The sequence below is a fragment of the Falco cherrug genome, chromosome 11 (genome assembly GCF_023634085.1).
Source record: "Falco cherrug isolate bFalChe1 chromosome 11, bFalChe1.pri, whole genome shotgun sequence".
NCBI lineage: Eukaryota > Metazoa > Chordata > Aves > Falconiformes > Falconidae > Falco > Falco cherrug.
Genome location: NC_073707.1, coordinates 31,072,358 through 31,089,770, shown reverse-complemented (window position 1 = coordinate 31,089,770; position 17,413 = coordinate 31,072,358).

Here is a 17,413-nt window from a genome sequence, read left to right as displayed (position 1 = left end):
GGGTCTGACCCCAACACAGATGGGGTGAATTAGGCTGCTGTTCCCGTTGGTCCTGGTTTCCTTGCTTAAAATGCCATGGTGCTTTCCAGACCATATTTAAATACCATCATAAATCATGTCCCTGTCCCTAGTGTCTTCTTTTTACACAGCACCAAGATGAAGAGTTCCTGAGGGTTTTTTTTCAATCCAGTGAGAAAATTAACAGCAGAGAATTGCTGTTAAATTTTAAGATAAAAACAAGGCAGTTTTGAAAGGCTGATCCAGTGAAGGGTCCTTCAGCTCATCAGCTTTGCAACCCTCTTTTAATATCAACAATTCAAATGGGAGATGTACCGGCTTTGTCAAAAAGTTGGTACTTCATTTGGTGCTTAATCTGAGTTCCTATGTGGTTCAAATCCAGAGCACTAAGTATATAAAAGATGCAGATTTCAGTTTATGAATTCTCTGGCAGCTGTTAAATATTGAACAAAACCAAGAAGCTGTAATAATAATTTTGGATTCCTGCTGTCACAATACCTTCCATTCTTTTGTTGTGCCTTCATGCTGCTTCCCATATAGCCCCTGTAACAGATGGTGGTATATGGACACCCGACTAGAAATTTCCTCTTCTTCTGCTTAAGTTTCTTGTGCTTTTTATCTAAATAACCTCTACAAATGCCTTTAAGAACGCAATGCAAAAATTTAGGGTCTCTCAAGAATCTGCTTAGGTCTCATCCTCTTCATAAATTAATTACCTGGTCCTCTAGAGAAAAAAGGAGCTAGCAACACCATACAGGCTAGAAGAGTAGCTGCTTGCTTCTAAATCTTTCTGCCTAAAATATACCCATGGGGGAGGCAGCTAGATTAGGAGATTTTGAGCTGCTTAAATCCTGCAAAGGTGCTCTGAGAGCAGGTTAATAGGAGCAGCTGGAGACCATTCAGGCTGTGCAAATGTCCAGACTTGCAGATCCTGGGGAAAGAGATGGGATGTGCTTAACACAGTCTCTCTGATTTTCTAAACCTCCGTAATGGATGTGCGAAGGCTGTGATAGCGGTTTGTGCTGGTTTCTGTGCTAAGAATGTATTTTGTCATTAACCAAATACCAGTAGAAGGGATTTCTGCCTGAAACCCTGACTGAGAAGGCAAGGAACATGCATACAAATCACTGAGAAAACACACAGCTCCTTCATATTCATAAATTTCTTAGGGTTGCTAGCTGTGCCAGTGGTACTTCTAGTTTAATTTAAAGTGTTGATGTTTGTTTTGAAAACAGTGGGTTTTTTTTAAATTAAAATACACTAAACAAGTATCTTGGAAAGTTAAGCACAGTGAGGGGTGGTTTGGATAAATCTGGATCTTTGTAGAGAGGGAGCTATTGTTATCTAGTATCAAATTGAATTAACAATAATACCTAGAAAATGTTGTTTCCCTACATTACTAATTTTTTCTACTTTGGTATCTTGGCCAAAGCATGTGTTGTTTGTTAACCAGGCACCTTTAATCAGATCAGTCCGCAGCTGGGCTCAAAAATTGCCCCAAATGAGTTGAAATTTTCAACACAAGTGAACGTACACGCCTCCTCCTTTTACAAGTAGACCCTTACAGAGCTGGTGCCTTTGTAGGCTTTTTCTGTCTTTTAAAGGTTATTTGAAACCTCCCTGCTCAAAGGGTTTCAGAGCTTTAAACACAGCAGATCTACAGGAGGGCTGAAATGAAGGAGAAGGGCAGAGCTGCTGCCCAGCTGGGTGTGATGCTGCTGTGGAGGGTCTTGCCAGCTCTGCCTGCATGGCACAGCCCCGGCTTTACCCTTTCCTGCCTGCTCCCAGGTTGCCTGCCCGAGACCACTCAGCTAGAAAACTTGAATCCAAGCCATTTTCCATTTTAAAAGGTCATTAAATATTTTTTTTTTTTTGTGATGCTATTTGGAGTCTCGCTGCTGTGGGGCACTTTGGTGAAGTGTTCTGCTGCAACAGCTTTTAACTGAAGCAAACTGTTCTGTGGAAAGTTTCAAAGTATTAAAAAAAGCCCTCATTTTTGTATGGCTTTCCCCATTTTGCATGCTGTGTCAGAAAAACAGTGAATGAATTGATTGAGGATGTGCTTTTTCTCATTATGTAGCATTATTTATGCTAAAAAATGCCAAAATATTTGTTCCATTTTGCTTCTGCTTCTACTTAGCACAGATTTATTTTGTGAAACTAAGTGTCTTCTTTCTGTGCTGCAATGAAGCAGTTTGACACTGGTATAAGAGAAAATAAATGCTCAGTGTACTAATCAGAAGAGCAGCTGTTTTCAATAACTAAGAAAAATTATTCCAAGCTGACATAAGGCCATAAAAAGCAGCTGCTTCTTTAATTAGGATGTTGAGGGCTAAATCTACAGAAGGATTTGGGTGCCTTGCTAGCACAAACATACTGGAGCCCTGAGTTAGGCAACTAAGTTCTCTGTATAAAACCAGGGGAGAGTGAGGGGTATCGGATGGATGGATCCTGAGCAGTCACGACTCCTTGCTGCAAACGCTCTTCCTGACCTCAGAAAACAGAGCGTGCTTGTAGGAAGGAAAATAATTCTTCGTACTTTGATAAAGCCCCTATCTGATACAGCTTTGCTTTGTGCCACCACTTTCATCTCAAAGTAAATAAAGCACCTGGAGTGGTGTCAGGGCAGTGCTGAACTCGTGCTTGCCTGGCACAAATCATGTTGCAATCAGCTCTAATGAGATTACAAATCTGTTCTGATTTCCACAGAAAAACACCTGTCTTCTGGTATTTTTCATGCCTTTTCATCCCTGTCTCAGACGTTACCCAGGTGCCATGGTATTATCACTTATTTTCATAATTTTTTGGTAGGGCTGTGGGTTTTGCCCAGAGGGGTATCAGAGGCACTCTCCTACACCAAGTACCTTGGATCTCCCATGCTTCTTGCTCTTGTGTTGTGGCTTTCCAGATGCCCTGTGCTCCTGAGAGCCACCACTTGCTTTCAGACATCTCATCTTGCTCACCAGCCTGGCTGAGCTTGCCCCAGAACGAAGCCCACCTGCAAAGCTTGAGGGCTACAGGTTGGCTAGTAAAAGGGGATAATATCACCCTAGCTGGGAGTGCTTTGGTTTTTTAGGAGCAGAAACCATGCCTTGGTGGTCTTGGCTGGTGGAAGGTAGCCAGCCGTGGTGAGATCTTCCTCCTTCCCTCCTGGATCAATATGCTGTGTCTCAGGCAGTGGCCAGGTAAGCAAGCATGTGCTGTTATAGACTGGTTTGGATGAAAATGGATGTGTTTTGGTGAAGGCACACTGACTTTGAGAGAGGAATGTGTAACAGGTTTGAAAACACAGTATAATAGCCCAAATTCAGGTATTTCAGCTGAAATATGTCTTGCTTTTTCAGAGATCCATAAGTTTGCTTGCAACCACTTGGCTGCAGAAAGACTTTCTCTGTTGAAAGGAGAAACCCCACCTTTCAACGTGAATTAAAATGGATTATAGTGTGATCACTGCCGGTTATCCAGTATGCTTGTAAAATGCTGGAGCTGCTTAATAGGGGATATTTATCAAGTGGTGTGTGGGCTGGCGTTGTTTTCTAGATATAGCCACCATTATTTATTCACAGTAAGAGCTCTGTCACAGTTTTATGTGCCTTGTCTGCAAAGCTGTACCTCTGAGGCTGGAGTTTCAGAAATATTACTTGAAATTGTTTCAGAATGGCAGAGCACTGCACCGTGCAATGATTTAATTTCAAAATGAAAAGGGTTTGCTCTTGCATGGTGTTACAAGGTCTGGTTTAACAACATCTATAGTCTTCTGTAGAGGTGCCTAAATGGAGATGCACATATTAAAAGTTGCGAAGTCAATTTTTGGGTAGATTTGAATCACTTTGTGTGTGTTAATGACTTCTTTGAATTGCTTTAGCTTTTTGTAGATGAATCCTGTTTTTCAAGCAGGGATTTTCCATTTTGATGAAAAGACTTTCTGGGTGAAATTCTCCTCACTGTAGCCCAAACTTTCATACTTTTTTCCTTTTATAGGCAATCTCTGACTTCAGTGAGATAAAATTGAGAGTGGATAGAAAATGCCCTGGCTCTGTTTTAGCTAATCTTTCTCATTTTAAGCTTGGTTTTGCAACCTTCAAGCCTATCTTTTAAGTTTGAGATGCTCCAGACTTTGACTCAAATTAAAAAAAAAAAGGAGTAAGTCATGTTAGAACTGAGATGTCTCTGAATTTTTTTCATGAAACGGGTATTTGTTCATGGGACACTGGGGGGTGAGTGAGTGACGCACCAAGCTGAAGGGCTGGTATCAGATTGTGACATTAGGGCCATGAAATCAAGCAAAAAACCATGCACACTGAGTGATTAAACTAATAAATTATGGTGATTGAGTTTTCTGGTATTCAGTCAAAAAGCCCCACACAGCTGGTTCCACAGCATTTAAATCTTGTTTTGCTATAAATCCTTTTTATGGTCAAGGGATTTGAAATTACTTATGGGACTATGTCTATGAGTATTTAAATTTAAAAAAAAATAAATAAATGGTTCACTTTGGCCTTAAAGGCTTGTGCCTGTGTGTGCAGCTTTATGCTTGCACATGCCAATGCGGATGGATGTTGTGATGTGTCTGCGTATTTGCTGTGGGGTCATGCATGGGAGGAAGGCATTGCTTTGCTTATTTTCAGGGTATCTAAATGGGGACTGACATGCTGGTGGGTGTCTCTGGGTGCTGGGGCTGTTCTGTGCACTGAGTCACACGTACTGGCTATCAGCAATGCCTGTTCCGTTCCTTGGTGTGGCCAATGCAGTTATTAATACTAAAGAAATAAATGTAAACAGGGGAGAAAATAGAACGTTTGATCTAAAGGTGCAAAGGTAGTGGGAGACGAAGGGAATACAAAAAGAGGTTGGAATGTCTTATTTTGAAAATGTAACATTTTTTTTTAAAATATGACAGCTCTGTCCTAATGGCTTTGTATTTTCTGGACGTAAACAAGGTGGTCTGGGCTCCCCCCCAGGTGTTTGATTGGATTCCGTGGGGTTGCTGTGGAGTCTGGCCCTGTGTGTGTTGGAAAGAGCAGATGACGGGAGCGGGGAGCTTTTAGGGAGCCTGCGGTTTGTTCTGCTTGAAGTCAATGGGCCGATGCTAATGAATTCGGTTACAAGCCACAGCGTGTCCTGCTTAAGGGAGCATGGCTAACTGAGCTGGGTGGGGGGTTTGTGTCCTAGTAAAACAATACAGGGAAAATGTTAGGAAAAGAAAGGTGGAGGGGTGAGCGGCATTAAGGAGTGCTCTGGTGAGCTCCGCTCGGCAAATGGAAATTCAGAGCTGAGCACCAAATCCCCATTGCATCTCCAGGGCGGTCATGGCAAGGGAGAACTTAGTTGTTGCAAAGCCTTTGCTGTTGCTGGAAATAATCATCAGGAACGAAGCTGACCTAGGAGTGTTTACAGGGAAGAGTGTAGTACCATCTGAGAAGGCTACGGATCTTGTTTTGGGTGATAGTGGTGGACACGAGTTCATTTATAGTAGGGACTAGAAAACGTATTTACTCTTGGCCCCTTGCTGGTCCTTGGCTGTTTCATATGTCCTCCCCAGCTGGAGTTGGGTATGTAACAGCTGAGTACATCTAACTCGGAGTCACAGTGTGACCAAAATACTTAGGGAGTCTGTTTTAATTCTGTTTCCCTACCTGTGCCTCTGCATCTTTTTTTTCCAGGGATGATTTTTGGAGAAGGTTTTTGTCCAAGAGTGCCACGTTCTGATAACAGAGCAGCTTCCAGAGTTGTGTTTCTTGGTGAAATTGTACTTGTTTAGGCACAGCTTTAGAGAAGAGCTCCAACTCTTGCCCTGCATAATTTAGTGCAGGGTTTGGGACCCGTCTCCTCTCGCTGTGTGTTGTTGCAGCCAGCAAACCTCTGCTGCTGCTTCTGGGGGAACCGGCTTTTGCTTCTCCCACCAGTGCTGAAAAGCCTGCGTCCATTTGGATGAAAACTGGAGTTTTAGTCCCTAAAGGTGACTGCTCCTTACTCAAGACTGCAGTAGAGCAGCCGGGTACAGCTTGAAAACTTATTTTCAGTTTCCCTTCATGTGTTTCTGGTGGATGATGTGTGAAACAGATGATTAATTGTTTTGGCAAGATAATATAAATGTTTAAGACTCCCATTCATGCTCCAAGGAGCTTTCAGTTTGTTTGATGGGAGATGGATCATCTGAAATGAGATTTTTTTATTTTTTTTTTTTTTGCAAAGGGGCTGGTGCGTGTGGTCTGTTTTGGCCCAGCTCTGCCTCTCTTAGGAAGCCAGGTAGATGCCTGGGAGAGGAGATAACCAGGCAGAGCTGCTTTTCCTTTCTCTTACGCTCTTCTGGTAAGAGATCAATGTAAATATGTCTCTTCTAGACAGCGTAACACTTCATGGCTCCTCTCTTCGAAGGAGCCACGAGGCAGTGGGGAAATTGCTGGCGCACCCTCTCTCCTGGCAGAGGAAGCATCTGTTATTGCTTTATTGTTAAACTCTCTCTGTGGTTGCTTCTTGCCCAGCTTTCTCTATGCACTTTTTCTTTCTATACCTTAAAATTAAACCTACTGCTCTCCAATGAAAATCAATTATCAGTAAGTAAAAATTATGTCTGTGGCATGTCTTGCTGTGCTGAGTCACCAAGCAGTGAGAAAGGGCTGGAAAACTGGTTTGCTATGAGGGTAAAGTCATAAAACAAGCGCTGGGTTTTCTTTTAGTTGGATTGTGATTCAAATGAGTACTACTGTATTTTATGGTGCCTGTGTAATATTATTCTGACATTTCTAGTTATCTATGTAAACTTTCATTGCTCCATAGCAATTTATTAAGCCATATGGTATTCATAAATATGTGGCTAGCTTAATATGATTGTTCATCAGTTTGGTATTGAAAGGGCACCAACCTAGTCAATAAAGATATCTGTCTCGGTGTTTCTTTCATTTTAAAGAGTCGATAAAATGTCAGTATAATACAATCGCTGTGTGAGCTAAATTGTTATTTTTTCACTTTGACTCTTGCCCTTTTCCTTTTGGTATTCAGCGCGTAACACAGGCCAGTAAATTGGCTTTAAGGGTGTACGATTGGGGTTATGGAGGATAGCTTTATAAACACAAACTGTAATAATTTAGATTCAAAGCAGTTATGACCCTAGAGAACATCTTCTGCTGGATAAAACTGTTATCAGCCTGTTCAGAATATTTTTCTCTTTAGTGAGTGGAGCAGCTCAGAGCTGCGGAAAGTACAGCTGAAACTGCAGGGGATCTTGAGAATGTGAAGAAACAAACCCAAAAATTTACAAGTTTTCAAGTCCTCAGTAAGCTTCTTGGTATCAAAACCAGATAAAAATTCTTGTTAAACCTGACAAGTCATCTTGAAGCTTTCAGTAGCTCTATGGCAGGTAAATCCCAGGTTTTGAAAATGGGTATTACTAAAATGTAGTTAATGGTGACCGCCCCAAGTGTTTTTCTGGGATCAGTTACAACAGCCCGGGTGGTGGTTGTTTCCCCCTCAAGATCCCCAAAATTAAATAATGAAATAATTTGGGGATTCACCTGCTTCCAGTGCAACAGTGTGGGGTGTTTAGGGTGCCGGGTGTTAGGGTGGGGACACGGAGGGGACCTGAGCGGTGTAAGGGAGCTGCTGAGAAACCCCGTGTCCCAGTTACCACCTCGCTCAGCAGGTACCTTGAATTCGTCACCACGGACATGCAGGGTTGCACAGAGCGTCTTGTAGGGGTTTGTTCCTTGTTCCTAGATTTTGGAAGGTCTCTGCAGGGCTGGGTTAGCTGGTGAGCTCTGGTAGAGCCACACATGCTGCGTGGAAGACAGGGCAAACCTGACTCTCCTGTGACCAACCCTTTTCCTCTCTGCTGAAGCGTTATCTTTAAGCAATTCTGTTGTCTGCTCCATAGCTGGTTTTCCTACCTATGTTACATGTACCGATGTCATCTTAGCCTCTCTGCTCTGCCACGGGACACAGACTGAGGGGCTCTGTATGTGATGAAAGGTGATGTTTCTTAGCTTGCACGGCCGCCCTGCTTGCGGCGGTGATGCGCAGGAGGGCAGTGTGGGGGTCCTGCTGGCGCTGCCGCAAGAGGAGGAGAAACCCTGATCCCAGAGCCACAGTGGGTGCTGGGGCTCCGTCAGGGCAAGCGAGTGCCACAGGTGAGAACTCTGTATGAACTCCTCCGTAGTTTGTTACGGTTACTTGGGAGGACCTAATTACACCAGAAAGCTCAATTCAAATGCATTTTTTCACCTAGTAAAGCTCTACTGCCTTTATAGCTTCTGTAAGTGGTCTGAATGGCCCAGAAAGGTCAAGGTCTGACCGTGGCCACCACAGAGCCCAGTGGCCCAGCTGTCACAAGACCTTGGGATCCTTCCAGCGTGCAATTACCTGCTCTAAACAGTAGATTAAACTGTCCCACAAATGCAGCTGCAAGTAGCTCTTTGTGGCATGTTCCTTGAATTTCCCATAGAAAGTGTAATTAACATAGCTGCAAACGAGCTCTTTCAGCAGTTTTCCCCACTGTCCCATAAAATGTGAAAAATATGGGTCAGTGCATTTATTAGACCCTCAGAATGTGCACAGCTCTATCAGCTCCTGGCACTTAGCAATAAGTCCTCTGCTCTCCCATTAAAATGTAAATTGGGGGAGAAAATGTCTTCAGGCTGGTGGGTTTCTAACTTAGCTCTTCTGGTACTGCATGGGAAGTTAATGGGAGAATGTGATTTTTCACAATCTCCCTCGTGCTGAAAGAATTAGCTGTTTTGAGGGTGATATTTAATTAGTTCTGCTTCTCCTGGATAATAAATGGGGAGAAGGGAGTCGTTGCATATGTTACTTAACTTCTGCCTGTAACAATGACTAGAGAGAAAGAGTCAGCAGCTATTAATTCCCCAACAGTTTTGCTACGACTGACACAGCTGTAACTGGGGGTTCCCACCTCTCTGCAGTGCTAAATATACCTGAGAGGTGGGCAGGTGTGTCTCGCATCTCTGATAAGCAAACTGCATCTTTAGATTGCTCTGTTCTTTAACAGCTTTCGGTGAGTTAAGGGTTGTCACTGAGTGCTGGGGGCTTTCACTAACTGTATGAAATAGGTGGGGGTTTTGTAGACTCTTGGTGATGAGAAGATTTCAAATGTTTCTGCTCAAACTATTCACGTATTGAAAATCAATTTCTTTGAGGTAAATTTAATGGCTGTAATGTTACGTGTTCTTGAATACAAAAATGTTTGGCACCAAGTAGTGGTGCTTGGGCTGGAAGCTATTTCAAACCTGAAATATTTTTCATGTTTCGGTGCTCTTATTCTTTGGCTGTTCTGTGATGCCTCTGCTCCTGCACAGCTCCTGGCATCAAGAGGAGACAGTGCTGGTGGAGGCAGGCTGGAATGTGGGGGTCTTTCTGCCCGTGTTCGGGACAGAAGTGTGGGGTTCCCTTGCCTGTGCAACCTGCCTCGCTTCTCGTTTCTGTTGTTTGAGCGCCTGAAACCCTTAGGTAGCCAACTCTATGTGAGTTGAAAGAAAAACACAAGGTTTCTTATGGATGGAGGAAGGCTGAAGTCCAGCCTGGTCAAAACAGGCTGTGGGTTGTATTTTTATTTTTATTTTAAATATGCTTTTTTGACTAATTTTCTTTGAGGCACTGAACATCAATGACATGTTTACCAAAACAATAAATTTACTTTAATAATAATTTCCCCTTCCATCTGGAAATGTTTGAAGACAAAGCCTTTAGACTTCTGCTCTAAGTGAATGACACTAATGTGGGTTTTGGTTTGGGCCTCTCCTTGGGTTTGGTTCCAGGGAAAGCCTGCCCGCTGTTCCCATGCAATCGCTCCGCAGAGAAGTGGGAAATAGCAGCCAGAGTAATAAGTAGCTCATCCTTGTTAATTTACCAAGGAGATGGAAACAGGGCAGGGACTAGTGTAACTGTCTTTCACTGCCAAGTGCAATCCAGATGTCTGACATGCTCCTCAAGAGAATACTTAATACCCCTGTTGCTCTGTGGGTTTTTTTTCTTTCTCTTTTTTTTTTTTCTTTTTTGTTCTTTTACCCTGCCTTCTGCAAAGGGTAAATACAAACAGTATCTCAGCTCTTTATCCCTGTGTCCTCTTGCTGAACAAGAGATAGCCTCTGACTTACCAGAATTTGCATCTGTGGATCTGGCAAACAATTTCTGGACAGGTGGAAAGCAATAGGGTCCAGGAGAATAACCTGCTGTGCATATGCTATTTCTAGATGCTGTGTATTACACGTAATCTGTAATGCAAACTGAAGGTAACAACACAGCCCTGACATGAGAGATGATTAGATCATCCAGACCATCTTCTGTCTTGGCAAGGTTGCTTGCTTTAGAATATTTCTAAGAGAAATTACTTCAGAAAAGCTATTTATTGCTGAAGAGATCCTGCTTTGTGACCTTCCCCCCCCCCCCCAAAAAAAAAATAAAATTAATATTAAATCCTGAATCTTAATGTATCCTGAATATCCTATCACCTCTAGCTGCTGATGCACAGAAGGTGAATATGCATTGCACAGTGCCAGTGCTGGGAGTCTGAGGCTGCTGGCAAGTGCTGGGTGCATCACATGTATGCTCCTGGGTGACCCCGTGCCCGGGCTACCAAGACTTGCAGAATGTGCCAAAATGACTCTGCAATGTCAGACCGTAGGTGGTGTGGCCAGGCACGGGGAGCGTATGGCTCCTGCAGTGCGGGGGAGGCTCCCCCCCAGGTGTGCTGCAGGGGATCTGTGTGGGCACGGCTGGGGCCTCCATCTCCCTCTGTAAAACCTGGGCCCAGGAAATACTGAAGTGTTTGAGAAAACACAAATATATGGATGGACCTGTATGTTGCAAAGGCTAGTGTATTCAGTGCTTTTAAGATCTCGGCCTTTCTTTCAATGCAGTCACACAAGAAATGAGCATTTAGCAGAGTTGTTTGTGCCTGCTTTGTGTTGCTGTGGCTCTTTTAATATTCACTTTTTATTTGTTTCTGTCTCCTGCATACTCAGAGCCTTTGTTTTTCTTAAGGTGTTTTTTTTTTAGTTCTATTGCTATCCAGATTTTTCTTCTCCCCAGGGCATATCTATTTGTTTGGATGACTAACTTGCTTTTCCTGTATAAATCTGAATTTCCAAGTTGCTGATCCAAGTCTCTCCAATGATAAGTCATTGTCCATCTGTTTGCTCTCTCTGAGCTTGCACTGTGAGCTGCTAAAAGGATTAATGTACATATACAGCAGACATGCAAGTTAGGGTAGTTGGAATTAGTAAGGAACAGCCTCATGCCTTGTTCTTTCTGTGTTTGTGTCAGTATTCCTGCCTGCTGAGGAAGGAGTCTTTTGTACTAGACTTACGTTTCTCACTTTTCATGCTCAGGTAACTTTCTGAAAAAGAATATTCTTCCAATTTCCCACCATAATTAAGACCCAGGTTCCATCCCCTGAGTCTGGTTACGTTTGTCCCAAAGCCATCGCTTAAACGTGTGTTTAATAGAGACCTTTCTGCAAGTTCTTTAGGAAAAAAAAATAATAATAAAAGGACAGGACCATGGGCAAGCCATGAAGGTTGTTTGCAAAAGCAGGCAGCTGAGGGGTGCTCGCCTGCCTGCTTGCAGGATTTACATAGAAGGTTGTATCTGTTGCAAATAGCTTGTCGTATCATTTCAGGAACCAGTTAAAAAAATACTGTTGTATGCTTGGATGATAAAAACAAGACGTTATTAGCTGAAAAGGCATGATTTATTCTTGGATGGCTGAACTGCTGGAGTATTGAAAGCTGTTTTAGAAGCGATACACCCATGCATACTATCATCCTAATGTGTCAAGATTTTGTTGCTGTTGTACACTACTTTTTATTTGTGCCACTTAATCTGCCTGTGTCCTTGCAAACTGTATTGGGTTTGCCCGGCCAGGGTTTGGTGCTGGGGGGTGCCGGCTGGCTGCTGTGCGAAGGTGCCCGAAGCTGCCCCCGTGCTGCCCAGCGGAGCCCGTGCCAGCCGGTGCCACCGGGCCCAGCCCCGGGGGGGACCCACGCTGGGGCAGGACAGAGCGGCAGCAGAAAGGAGCAGCCGAGGCAGCGTGTGATGGACTGACCATAACCGCCATGCCCTGGCCTCGGCGCTGCTGGCGGGGAGCAGGGAGTGAGGTTGAGCCTGGCAAGAAGGGAGGGGTGTGAGGAAGGTGTTTTGAGAATTGCTTTTATTTATCATTACCAATCAAATTAAAGTAGGATAATAAATTAATTTCCCCAAGTCAGGTCTGTTTTGCCCATGACGGTAGACGGTGAGCGATCTGTGCCTGTCCTGCCCCGGCAGCCTCTTGCTGCACACCGTGCTGGAGCAGCTTTGGTGGGCACATGGCTTCCAGCCAGGGTCAACGCGCTGCAAGAGCTTGTCTCTTCTATTTCTTAAATAGTTAATTAAAATGTTAAAATCCACTTATTTAAGTGATGGATTGCGGCTCTATTTGCATTTTGAACAGCTTTGTTTAGACTGCGCCGGCTGTGCCGCTGTATTTCACCGGGCGGCTGGTGATGCTGCGCGGCGGCCGGGGACAGCAGATGGCAGTGTGGTGCCGCGAGCGGGCCCGCGGCGCGCGCCAGCTCCGCTCCGGCCCACGAAACCCCTGAAAGACGACGGCAGCTGCTAGCGTGGAGGACCCACTGCCGGTTGTGACCTTGGCGTGATGGGGTGGGCGCAGAGAGGGGCTTTGTGCTGGGGTTGGGGCTGTGCGGTCGGTTCTGGTCCCCAGCGCAATTAGGTTACTAGACGTGGCGTGCGGGCTGCTCTGATGAGGAACCTGTCTGCAGGCTTCCCGTAACGGCGAGGCTCGGCGCAGCGCGCTGCTTTGTCCGGCGTCCTACTTGCTGCGTCCTTGTTGCCACTTGCAGATGTTTGGGCTGGGCTGGAGGGCGCTGGGCTCGGGGCAGTTGTGGTGGTGCGATGTGACCAGGGTGCCCCTTCCACTTAGGGAAGGTCAGTTTAGGACTTTATGCCCTAGAAACTGCATGAAAGGCCAAGCTTGAGTCCGTGAGTGGGGTGGCTCGTGCTTGTCAGTGGCTCTCCGTGTATATTTTACGGCTGGCATGCACACAAAGAATGGGTTTTCCTGATGCCTTTGCTGCTACCAACCTCTGTGCCTGCTTGTTTCTTCCTCCCAGCCTCTTCCTCACTCTCAGCCTTGCTGTTTGGGAGCCCTATAATAAACTATATGACACATCATCATCACATGTCACACTGAAGATCTATAGATGGGCTGCAAAAACGTGCAGGTATCTTCAAGAGGGATAAATGCTGATCAAATCACTGAACTTCACTTTGTTTTTCAAGATTTGGAATTAAACATTGTTTTACCACAGGGGAGACATCCATGGTGAGAGCTCTGGCTGCAGAGAGCTGGAGTGCAAATCTCAGTGTGTAATATGCGTGTTATTCCCCAGCCATTCCAGTCCAGACTCTATAAAGTGTGTGACCATGTAGGGGACTGTGGGGATTTTTTGCAGGTAAGGCCTGTGTTAAATGAACCAAAACCTAAACCTTTGCATTTTTGGTGTCTCTATATGCACAAAATTGAGGTGGAAAAGCTGTAAGTGCAGCACTTGGACATCTACTTGATTTGTGAGACTTATCATTTATTTAGACATCCAAATGCTGTTATCTGCACCTGCAATTGATTTTTGGATGGCAAATTACTGGTACATTATTAGAGGTGGTCTTTAAAACAAACAAACAAACAAACAACTTAATTAGCCTTTCTGGAGCCCAAAGCATAAATAAATCCAGTGGGTTTTCAATGCGTGAGATGTTTCTGTTTTCCCTTTTGCTTCCTGGGGAACAAGGAAAAGACGTTCTCAGTTTTTTTTCAAGTACTGATACTTCCCAGGTGCCTCATTTGCAGTGGAGCTTATTTTGGATGGAAAAGCAGGGAGAAGGGCAATGTGGGTGTTACTCTGAAGAGCAGGGTTATGGTTACCAAGCAAGTGAAACCATGGCAGGGCCAATGTTCTGGATGCCCTCAAATACACTTGTATGGCACTGAGGAGCTGTTACCTCTATTGTAGAACTAATGCATGCTCAAAGCACTGGAGATTATGGAAAGTTATATATATATATAAAAAATATATTTTCCCCTTGCTTAATTTTTGGTCTAACTAATGAACCAAAGGATTATCAGAATTTAACTTTGTGCTTTGTGGACTAAAGGACCCACTAGCATTTCCTAGTGTTGAAGTCTTTGCTTTCTCACGCAGCTGAAGAAACAGATGATGTGAGTAGCAAGGGCATGCGGGCCTTTGAGCAGCCTGGGCTAGTGGGAGGTGTCCCTGCCCATGGAGGGGGCTGGAACTTGGTGATCTTTAAGGTCCCTTCCAACACAAACCGGTCTATGAATACAGGGGCCAAGCACCTGGACTGCAAATGGATCTTCTCTGAGCAACCTGCCTGGACCCAGAGATACTAGCAGAAGTTATTGAGTGAAGAGCAGAAAACAATAACTGGATGGCAGTCATGACCCATCTGGTGACTGACAGCTGAGAAAATAGGGGTAAGCCAGCAGAGATCTTGTTTGCAGCACAGTGTGAAGGCTTTTCAGGAAGATGCACTATGAAATAATTGTGCTTTCCATTCTTCAGGAAGAGCTTGCAAGCACTATAAATGATTAACTCAATGGATATATTAGCTCTTTTTAATTTCATGCTCTTAATTTGGAAGATCTTTTCCAATTTTTGAATGAGCCAGGATTTTAATCTGCTATAGTCTTGTGTCCCTAACCACTGCCTCCACTGTGAAGGATGACATAAGTCTCCTTTAAAGGCTCTGCCTTGGAGCTTTCCCAGTCACTAAAAATCTCATTTTTCACAAGGTATTTCCCCTGGTGTAGCTGGGCAGAGGCGAACAGGGTTTGGATGGTGTGAGGTTAATCAATAAGCTATTCTTATGCTCTGAGACTCTGGGGTGGGGAAGAGAAATAGCACTTGTTCCTGCCCTCCCTTCCCCAAGCCCCATGTGTGCTCGGAAAACATCTGTGTTTTTGTTTTTTTCTGTCTGCTTGTAGCTCACGCAGTATCTGCTTCTGAGCACCTGAAGTCACCGACCCGCAGAGATGGGTCTGTCATCCAGCTTCCCAAACCCCAGAGCTGGGTGTGAGCCCTGCCTGTGTCCCCTCCTGTTCCTATGCCATGGACGCCACGTGTCTGTCGGCTTAAATAATCACACACTTTTTTTTTTTTTTTTAAAAAAAAACCTCATAGTGAAAGAGGATTGAAATTGGGTATCCACTCTACTTTTTCTTTTCAGCCATAAGTTGGCCTTCAGAAATTCTCATGGACAAAATGATTATTAATTTAAAAATTCATGATATTTCCTGAATTTGTTCTTTCCACGTCTTGTATGGCTTTACAGCCGGCAAGTGCATGCTGACCACAGGAATAACAGCCCGGTACAGATGCTGTAGAAATGCAGGGTTTGGATCTGGGCTGGACTGTGGCCCCTGAAGAGCTCTATACTGGGGTTTTAATTCCTACTGCACTGCCAAGCTTCATACAAGCATAAAATGATATTTCTTTTAAAAGTACCTCTTATACTACAGACGTCTTTTCTCATTAGGCTGCAATGCAATGATTTCTTAAACAGTGCCAGTAACACACCAGCCTAAGCTATTTTAGAATAGCAATAATTATTTTTTTTTGCTAGAAATCTCTAATATGGTAATGTTCTCTGAAATGTACTGAAGCAGATGGGAGTAAAAAGAGATGAACATCTTGTTTTTGAATTTGTAGAGCTTAATGGAAGTAGCCTTTAAAGTCAAATGGTTTAAAGCTGATTTTCACACAGTTTATATGTATGAAAGAACAAATCCTGTCTTATCAGGACACCCGAATGAGTAACTGCAGCAAAATGTCTTGTTATGAGACAGAACATAAATAGTGTCGGCATAGAAGAGAAGACAAAAGTGTTGTTAACATCACTGAGGAAAGAAATGAAGTCGTGTAGAATAGACTGGAGCCAGATGTAAGGATTGCTTATGCCAAGCGAGGCTTTAAAGTACGTGTAGCATAACAGCGTGACCTTTAGCGCGGGACCGCCTCTGCAAGGCAGCTGGGTTTTCTTCATCCCTCAGGTGGTTGTTTTACAGTACTTAATCACGGGCTCTCAAAGGTCAGACAATTTTAAGAGGGGAGAAGTGGTGTGTGTCACTTAAATTCTTGAAAACTGAAACTTTATGATGTGCTGTAACTCTGCACTCTAGTATTCCTAGAAAATTCCTGTGTGTTTAAGTGAGGACTTTCCCCGCAGGTGCGGGGTGCCCGGCATGTCCCGCCAAACCTCCGCCCCCACCTTGTCAGACGCTTTGGCGAGGACTTGTGGCGAGCGGCAGCTCATGGTGGGCTGGTGGGGCTGGCGTGTGGCTTGGCTGGGAGCACGGCTGTAGTGTGATTTAGGTTGGAAGACCCCTCTGGAGGCCTTTACTCCACCACCAGCCATGGCAGGGTCAACCTTGAAGCCATAGTAGCTTCATCAGGGTGCTGTAGTGCTATCTACAGAAAGTTGATTAACATCATAGAAGCAGGGGGACAGCTCCCATCCCCGCCCCCCCCCCCCCCCCCCCCCTTTTTTTTTTTTCCTCCTTTGCTTTCCTGTATGCTATATGAGTGAAGTTTAGCTGTGGTACAAGGACTTATGTCTTCATGGGCTGTCAGAGATGACTGCCTCTTTCAATCTAGTCTTTGACACTTGTTAAATATCCCGATGGAGTACCTTATCAACATTCTTCTTGTTTCCATAATATAACTAATAGCTGGCTGTTTGTACAGTGTAACTATTCAGTTCGTCCCTGCAGTTCCCACCGGTGCACTAGGTCTGGGTGATAATAAATCTATCAAACAGGTGCAGTAACTGCTTGCCTTTAAGCTTAATAAGATTTATTTGTGTGGATTTAGCATGTGAGAAGTAGTCCCAGGCTCTACTGGCTGTAGCATTACTTGCACTGCTACTGTATAAAGATACCAAGGTGCAAGAAATGGTGTTTGAAAGCTCAGAGCTCTGGAATACAAGAGTTTCATGAAGCTAAAATGGTATTTGCCATCTTTAGTGCATTGTATATTCAGCATTAAAGGCTTTTCTGTAAGGTTTATCTACTGGTGACTCCAGACGAGAGGAATCTGGGTGGAAGCGCTGAGGATAAAGGGACTTGCTTGGTAGGCTCTGCAACTTTGGGTTTATGAAGAATTTATTTAAAAGCACTCCTCTGCTGGCTGTAGTTTGGAAATGACATTTAACTGTGTGAGGTGAATTGAAATGAGCGTACTTGCAAGATCACCTTGCTGTTTACAGCCGTTGCAGGGGATCTTTGGACCTAACATTGCAGCCATGGTATTTATGAACAGGTTGGATGCTCCAGATCCAGCTGTGGCCCATGAGAGCAGTGCATGTT